The sequence below is a fragment of the Liolophura sinensis genome, chromosome 13 (genome assembly GCF_032854445.1).
Source record: "Liolophura sinensis isolate JHLJ2023 chromosome 13, CUHK_Ljap_v2, whole genome shotgun sequence".
Taxonomy (NCBI): Eukaryota; Metazoa; Mollusca; class Polyplacophora; order Chitonida; family Chitonidae; genus Liolophura; species Liolophura sinensis.
The window spans coordinates 3613074-3622165 of record NC_088307.1 but is presented as its reverse complement, the minus strand read 5'-3'; positions in this window follow the sequence as shown (position 1 = coordinate 3622165).

The following is a 9092-nucleotide window of genomic DNA, read 5'->3' as shown; positions in this document are numbered from 1 at the left end:
TGACATCACACAGAACACCTGTCGACCAGAATATTGCAGGCATGACATGCTGTCCACCTGAAGTCAACAGACTGCACACTCACCCATCATAAGACACCAGACATGACACCCAGCCCTTCAGAATATAGCAGATCTGATACTCATTCCACCTGAAATTATCTGGCATGAGATTCCACCCACAAGATAACACTCCACCCATCAGAAGACACCAGACATGACACCCAGCCCTTCAGAATATAGCAGACCTGATACCCAATCCACTGAAATTATCTGGCATGAGATTCCACCCACAAGATAACACTCCACCCATCAGAAAACACCAGACATGACACCCAGCCCTTCAGAATATAGCAGACCTGATACTCATTCCACCTGAAATTATCTGGCATGAGATTCCACCCACAAGATAACACTCCGCCCACCAGAAGACACCAGACATGACACCCAACCCTTCAGAATATAGCAGACCTGATACCCATTCCACCCTGAAATCATCTGGCATGAGATTCCACCCACAAGATAACACTCCACCCACCAGAAGACACCAGATATGATCCCCCTCATAAGGTGACCATGGACAGGACACCTCATCTACCAAATAGCACGGACCGCATCCACCAACTAGAAGGCATGTCCAATTCAGCAAGACACCAAACATGACACCTTGGCTATCAAATGGACACCTCGCCCACAACAGACAGACACTGCATAGACCAGTACTTGACTTCTTGACAGTCTCCTATGCTACTGAGCATTAGGCAAGAAGGAAAAATTACCGCAGTTTTTCATGAAGGTCCAACTAAGGTGGAACTACGCCAGGAGTTGATATGCTAATGAGATGGATACTTTAATGACCTAATATGTATGTAAGTACATGTGTACTTAGCATTTTACAATGTACTTAACAATTTTCCAGTCATACAACAACAAGGAATCATTAAGTATATGTACATATACTGTGTACAGGAGAGTCTACCTAAGTACTGCCCTCACTAAAGTATCATGCGGAAGACATCGACAGTCACATTATATGAACCAGTGAGAGTGCATTCTAGTCTGTAGATATAATACAAGGGGGTTTGTCAGCTATGTCTTGGTGAAGCACAATGGTTTACGCCAAGCAATTCCTCTACTCATAAGTCTGACTGCCAATACATGAATGTCCTGGTTTCCTCCCACCATATATAATAGTGGCTGCCACTGTATAAGTGAAATATTCTTGAGTACAGCATAAAACACCTATCAAACAAATAAATATATACCGACACTAATCACTAATCAAATCAAGCGACAAAACAAAAATTCCAAGTACAAGCACATGACAAAAAGAGACTTTATTCATGATCAAGGGAGGGAAAACCTCCCTGCCTCTTCATACCAAATGATTTAACATCGTCAATGCACATCTACCATTTCATATACCTACAACTGTACAAATGTGTATGTGAAAAAACTGCGGTAGAACTCTCCAGAAAACAAGCTCAGAGAACAGATCACCATTGCATGAATGATTTTTATGAACATTGAGATCAGTTGCGAGTTGCATTACGTGATGATACATGTATCTTAGATGAATAAAAATGAAGCTAGCTGTATATGATTTAAAATTTAATACACACATTTATACATACAAAGTACAAATACATTTTTACAGACTTCCTTTTCATGCATCTTTTACAACGCATTCACGCACACATATACATGAATGTATATAATATACCTACAGGGCAAAGCTAGAGCTGTTTTGCCTTTGGAAATGTTTTGACTTTGAACCGTCAGCATGGATTGACTTAAAAACTAATCAAGTTGCATTTACCCTAACAGGTGTTAAATTCAAAAGAAAATATAATGGTTTTAAACCCTAAAAAAAGTTTGTTCTAGGTCTGTTTGTATTGCGGGTAGCTGGGTAAGGATCAAGAGGTAGCGCGACAAAGTCGAGACCTTTATGTCTTAAAGGCAATGTGATGAGGACGAGTGGGAACTGATTTAAGTTGTGAAAAATTGTACTGTATGTAAACCACTGTTGTTATTTTGGATGATCATACAGAAACAATAGTTATCTGTCGTTTCCCATTTTTCCTGGTGCGAGGTCATGCAAGAAGGCTTGGTGATACCAACTCAGGGTTAGCTAGGAACAACATTGTTCTTTCATGGCCACGTATCATTCCAGCGTTTCAGCCTCACAACTGCAGGATTCATCTTCATGTAAGGAATGTCATCAGGTCATATCAGGAAAGTCACATGGCCAAACATTTTGTGTTTGAGGACTCCTCACTTTATACAGGTTTAATAGTGTTATCCTGCATAGATCTGTTTGAAGCATGGTGTTACCCGTGTTCCACAGGATATCTTTCATATCATGTCAAGATTTTTACCTGGTTTCTCTTGGGTCTGAGGTAGCACTTAAAGTGTTAGACTGTCAGTAAAGAGTCTGAGTGCAACAAACAGAAACATTGTTGAAGAAAAGATTCAGGGTCCCTGGTCAGTTATTAAGTCATGCTTATGCAATCTTGGTCAACAAAACATGTTTTTTTTTTATTCACAAGGCTGATAATGAAGCACAGATTCTTGACTTGACTAATACGTAAATCTAAGTAAACCTTGAACCAGATATTTCACCAATAGGTTAGCTGTGTAAAAATGCCCCATCTGAAGCAGCATTATGGTAAGGTGAAAGTGGGCAGAGCTCAGGGGTTTATGAATACACATGTAGATAAAATGTCTGACATATACATGTAGATCAACAGTTTGGAAATCTTTATTGGGAGTTGAAAGTTGAGGTATGGGGGCAATCAAAGTTACGGTGCAAATGTAGGCCAATTCACAATCACAACTACAGTCCACAGGAACCATTGGTTTGACATGGGTACAAATCTGGTCAGCCGTCATGTTGATTTGGTTTGTAAATACACGTACCTTCAGTCGCCATGATGTGAATCACGTGAAAATGATGTGAAATATGGCCGATGTGGCGTTCAGCCAGAATCCTCTAAATACCAGCAGCGTGTTCTTTTCCCAGTTATGTTCTGTTGTGATGTGAATCATGTGAAAATGTGGCGTTCAGCCAGAATCCTCTAAATACCAGCAGCGTGTTCTTTTCCCAGTAATGTTCTGTTATGATGGGCAAAAAATTCATACCGTACACTGTACATACATTTTAATTTTAATGAAGATGGTAAAGCATGATGTTGTAGAAAGTCTCTGACACACTGTCCTTCACCTAAACATGGGTATTTAAAATGCACTCTCAAAAGCGCATGAAGGCCGTAAAATGATACATTAGACGCCAACACTCAAATTTTTCTAATAAAACTCCTAAGTGGGACAAATCAATCAAAATCAAGCAAGTGTGTCACTTGAAAAAATGCCAACCTTAAGGTGAAATACAGCAAACCATAAATCATTCTTGAGAAAACACGAATGTGTAAATGAACAAAGCACAGAAAAAACAGAAGCAGAGTTTAACGGATAATCACATCTGAACACAGCTTAGAAACTACAGACTTTAGGACTGCATGTACATGTACCACAAGGCTGTGAAATCAGTTTAGAGTTTGGAGTTGTTCTCGAAGTTTGAACAGCAGGAATTTCACCTATATTCTCATTTGATGATTATCATGATTGTTGTCCTCATACATTTTGTTCAGTTCTTTCACAATCTAGTATACATCAAAATGAATCTACAATTACAGCACGCTCACATATTTTTATATGTACATGTACACATAAGCACAGAACATTCACATATTTATCCTATATTATGTACACACATTTGCAATATCCTCGCATATATATGCAGTCACATGAGTGTGATGTATGCTCACATATTTATATGCACATACATGTATGCCTATCAATTATGCTCAAATATGTATGTGCACACACATGAAGTATGATTACATATATATATATATATATATATGTGTGTGTGTGTGTGTGTGTGTGTGTGTGTGTATTTATATTAAATATACATAGTACATCCACATACAGATGCACCCAAAATCATGAACTAGCATAGACTAGGTGAACCGAAGCAAATATATTATTTTCTACTTATGAAATATAGCTGAGTATATTGAAATCTCTTCCTTAGGAATGGTGTATGCACGTAGCAGCATATGTCAAGAGTATCCGATGTAGCGTATACATACACATGGCAGTCTGTGTGATCTCAATATGCCCAGGCTCATGCATATAGTGACTCCAACTCTCCTTAATCTATCAACACAATAAAAGACAATTTCAGATGAAAACTCATCTTTGCCATCAGCCAAACTTTGTGAGTTGTCAAATCTCTGTGCTTAAACTAAAAATATACATCTATTCACATGTACATTAAAACATCATTTTATTTTTTTGTTATATATAAAATATGTACATGTAACAACATGTGCAGTAATTAATTACAGATGTAAAATGTGCAAAAAGGCTATCAGAACAAGGTATTAATAGAGTGCAAATAACCGTAGTCAGGTTAACAGTGGATACCATTTCACCCTGCTTGATTAATCTGACAAACCATCTGGGTACAACAAATCCTGCAAGAGCTGGATTTGAACCCAGCAACTCACTGGTTACAGACAAGTGCTTTGGTCTCAGTCTACCCGCTTCATCATTAAGGACTTCTGTACTTATGATTGATCAACTGCTTTACTGTTGTTGCCTTTGACAAATTTAGGGACTGTCACAGTGAAAAATGATTGTAAACTTAACTATGAGTTATCACAGACTAACTGTGGTCCTGAGACAGATCTGACCAACCACAAAACGTGTGCTAGTTTAACACACTCAAACACTTCATGAAAGGCCCCGATTCAACATGAGGAGGTACATGCATGTATGTAGTAAGTTTTTCTTCATTTCCCACATCTCAGGTGTGTGAAAATTTGCCTGAAATATCAATTTTCTTAAAATATGTACAGGTATCTTTTAAATAATGCTATGGTAAAAGGTGCATGTACTGAGGACAAAACCAAAACTTACATGTGCTTAGGTGATTAAGAAACGAAGGAAATAGAATATGTTTAATTTCCACAATTCCACAAGTAAATATATACCTTGGTCCAACAGAGGTTTGTGTGCAATTACAAAACTTAATACAGATTTACTACATGACTGGAAAACTTAATACAGATTTACTACATGACTGGAAAGTATTCATTACATTGTTATCATAATTAAAAACTCTAGTGTGCCAAAATTTTTTTTTTTCTTTTTCAGAAAATGTTTAAAAAGGCAAAATAGGCTTGTGACAAAAAAATTGAGATACCACTCTATCTATGCAGTCTTCGTCAGTAATCCTCTAATCACTTTCTATATGTCTGTTCAGATGGTAAAGCAAAATCAACACATGAAGGTGTATATCAACACGATATTATATGGTCTGACATGTCTGATGGTGTCACCTTACAACACTGAAGTAAATCAGTGCATTTTAAAATGGCCCCATACATATACAGCAATGAAAACTATCCACAAAATTTTCTAAAGAAAAGCTTATAACCTCCAAAATTGACCTCCTTGTATGACAGCCTAACATGTGCTAATACCAACAACTTGCGACCTGTAACCTTATCCATTGAATCGACATGGTTGAAAATCAGGGCCTAATCCAGCCCTTCTCAGCGTCAGATTACCGAACGCTGTCGTTCCCTCGAAGTGCCCTTTGCGTCATAAAAAAAAAGAAACAGCCTGAATTCATTTTAAGACTCGGATTATCTACAGTGATAGAAATGTATGAGAATGGAAATGTTCAACAATGAGGTTCCCTTCACCGATGGTTCCACCCCCTGTCTTTCTGGGGCAAGATTAGGCCCTGAAAATAGTCACAACAGTTTAAAATGATCTGGTGAAAGATTGTGTTTATAGTTTTTATTCTGGCATATTACATGTATGTTGTTTGTACATGTTCAAATGTACCATGTAAATTAATTGCGAGGAGAGCTATTCTAAGAGAGATAACTCTTTACTGATGGTATATATAGGCCTGTTTCACAGACAATAACTTTAATACAATCCATCACTAGGTATTCTCAGATTAGGCACAGATCTACCATTTCACAATACTAGGTTCATAAGAAATTATGAAATTTTACTCTCAGAATGGCTTAAGAATAAAGGAATGATTATGGCTTAGTGCTGGATTAGCAATATTTCACCCATATCGTGGCGAGAATGGCATAAGAAAGGAGTTCCTTACACACTTGACATTATTACAGGGTGGCAAGAATCTGTAACTCGACATGCAGAACTGTTGCTCCTGACTCAGCTCAGCTCAATACTCTGTGCCAAACACATACACGTATCATCAAAATACCGGTTACAGAATTGACTCTAGATAACAGTGAACTTTCAACCTTCGTCATACGTAAATAAATCTGTCATCAAGCACCTAAACTTCAGCTGTACATCCTCGGCATAGCCTGGACTTGCCTATCTCTCACACCACCCAATCAGTGACGACTCTGAATAAATTAAACATTTCCTGATGACCAACACACATGCAATCATTTAACCCCACCTCTGATGTACAGCCCACTACTGAATCTTCTTGTCTTATACTGAGACCATTACCTTGTCTGTGGTACAGTTCAATACTGAATCTCCTTGTCTTATACTGGGACCATTACATGTGGTGTGTGGTACAGCTCACTACTGAATCTCGTTGTCTTATACTGGGATCATCACATGTGGTGTGTGGTACAGCTCACTACTGAATCTCCTTGTCTTATACTGGGATCATTACATGTGGTGTGTGGTACAGTTCACTACTGAATCTCCTTGTCTTATACTGGAACCATTGCATGTGGTCTGTGGTACAGTTCACTACTGAATCTCCTTGTCTTACACTGGGATCATTGCATGTGGTGTGTGGTACAGCTCACTACTGAATCTCCTTGTCTTATACTGGGATCATTACATGTGGTGTGTGGTACAGCTCACTACTGAATCTCCTTGTCTTATACTGGGACCATTACATGTGGTGTGTGGTACAGCTCACTACTGAATCTCTTTGTCTTATACTGGGATCATTTCATGTGGTGTGTGGTACAGCTCACTACTGAATCTCCTTGTCTTATACTGGGACCATTACATGTGGTGTGTGGTACAGCTCACTGCTGAATCTCCTTGTCTTATACTGGGATCATTACATGCTCACTTCTGGATCTCCTTGTACATGTGGTGTGTGGTACAGCTCATAGACATCAACCTTAATTACCGTTTAACAGTAGTTAAGAGATTCAAAATACTGAATACAGAGTTTAAAAAACTCAAAAGTGTGCTATTTGGTACAGAAAAACTGAATATATTTTAGTAAAACTCAATTTGAAAAAGACACTTCCTGTGAAATATGTGAAGCACAGGACATCTCTAGTTTTATTTTGACTACGTGTTTGTGATACGTTCTCCCGCCCATGTGAAAGTCATCCCAAACTAATCTCTGCTGCCAGCCGTGCATCAGCTACAGTTTTCTTCTTACTTCTCTGTAATCTGGAGGAGACCACCCTCGGACGGATTTTCTTGTAATTAACATGAATATAGCTACCAAATGAAAGCACACCGTACTTGCCAATATGTCAAATTATTGCTCTCTTGGAGTTTGAATGGTGGTCGAGAATTTATATATACATGGTTTAGATTGACAGGCCATCGACCGCTTAGAATGGATGTATGAGATATTTTCAATCTGATATTTTCAGAATCTGAAAAACACAGATATTAATATAACTTTGTCTTTTTAAATTTAAAGGGTAGTTAGATATTTAAAACTCAAAATGGCTCTATTACAGGGCAGTTAGATCTGAAAAAATCTCAAAACGACGTTGGAAGAAACTCAATATTTCTGATAGGGTAGTTAACATTTTGAGGTGTATGAACCTCTGACACACATACATACATACATACATACATACATATGTATTACATGTAAATACGCATATTCATACACACACATGTACACTAGTGGCAATCTGGAATGAAACTCATCTGTCATTTTGCTGGGAATCAAACATCCCACCTAGAGCTGTTCCTTCGTGATATACTGGTCAGTGGAATTATCCTGCATTGGGTGAACGTACACAAGATCTATTTAAATGTGGCAAAAGTATAAAGTTATGACATATTTATCACAAATTTATGCTTCCCAATAAACTCGCTGTATGGGGGCAGCACACAGGCTCTAATCATGGAGTGTGTATAGAGTTAGGACTTATTCGTTCGAGTGGAATAATATTCTGACAAAATTTGCACCTGTTTGTACACTTGTCATGGTTGTAGCACATAATGGAATCTCACCAATCTTTATTCCATGATACACAGGGAACCTATTGACAAATGTCAACAACCTCAATGCACTCTGTGGCTGTATACATACTACTGTAGTAGGCACATCACAGTCTTCTCAGTAAATCTGCTGGCAAAATGACTTGAAGAGTAATGCATCTCCTTGTTGAACATATGGTTCTGACTGTAGCACACATGGAGATATTTTCAAACATTTTTCCCTCAGCCTGTTAAGAAACGTCGCTCGTTGGGCCTGTTTGCAATGCACATGCTTTGGTGCTGACACAAATGGGTATCTGTTCTTTCTCAGTAGGCATCTCAATAGGCCTGCTGTCAAATGTCAGCCTCTCAATGGGCCTGTTGACAAATGTAGAACTCACAGTTGACATTAAGCTTCTTAACGGGCCTACATCTAGGCCGACTTGTCATGAACAGATGCTATGGTTTTGGCACACATTGGAATCTCTCCTCCCATTCCTACCTTCAATGGACCTGCTGACATGCCCTAACCATAATGATCTGTAGCATAAGGAACATAGGGATCATTACTTCAGAATTGGACAGCTGCTTTCTGTCCGTCAGCTTCTGACAGATCAAGATCTTACTGGTGAACAGCATACTGATGCAAAGCATGGCCGCTAGAAAGCGCAAACCTGCTCGCCGGTATTCGCGTTCCCCATTCATTCGGATAAACACAATGACGCAGAAATAAGCGTTCAGTCCATCACAGATGAAGAGTGGGCTAAAGACGCCCCACCATGTGCCAGTACTGCACGTCGGGCACTCCACTTTAATCACCAACAGTATCG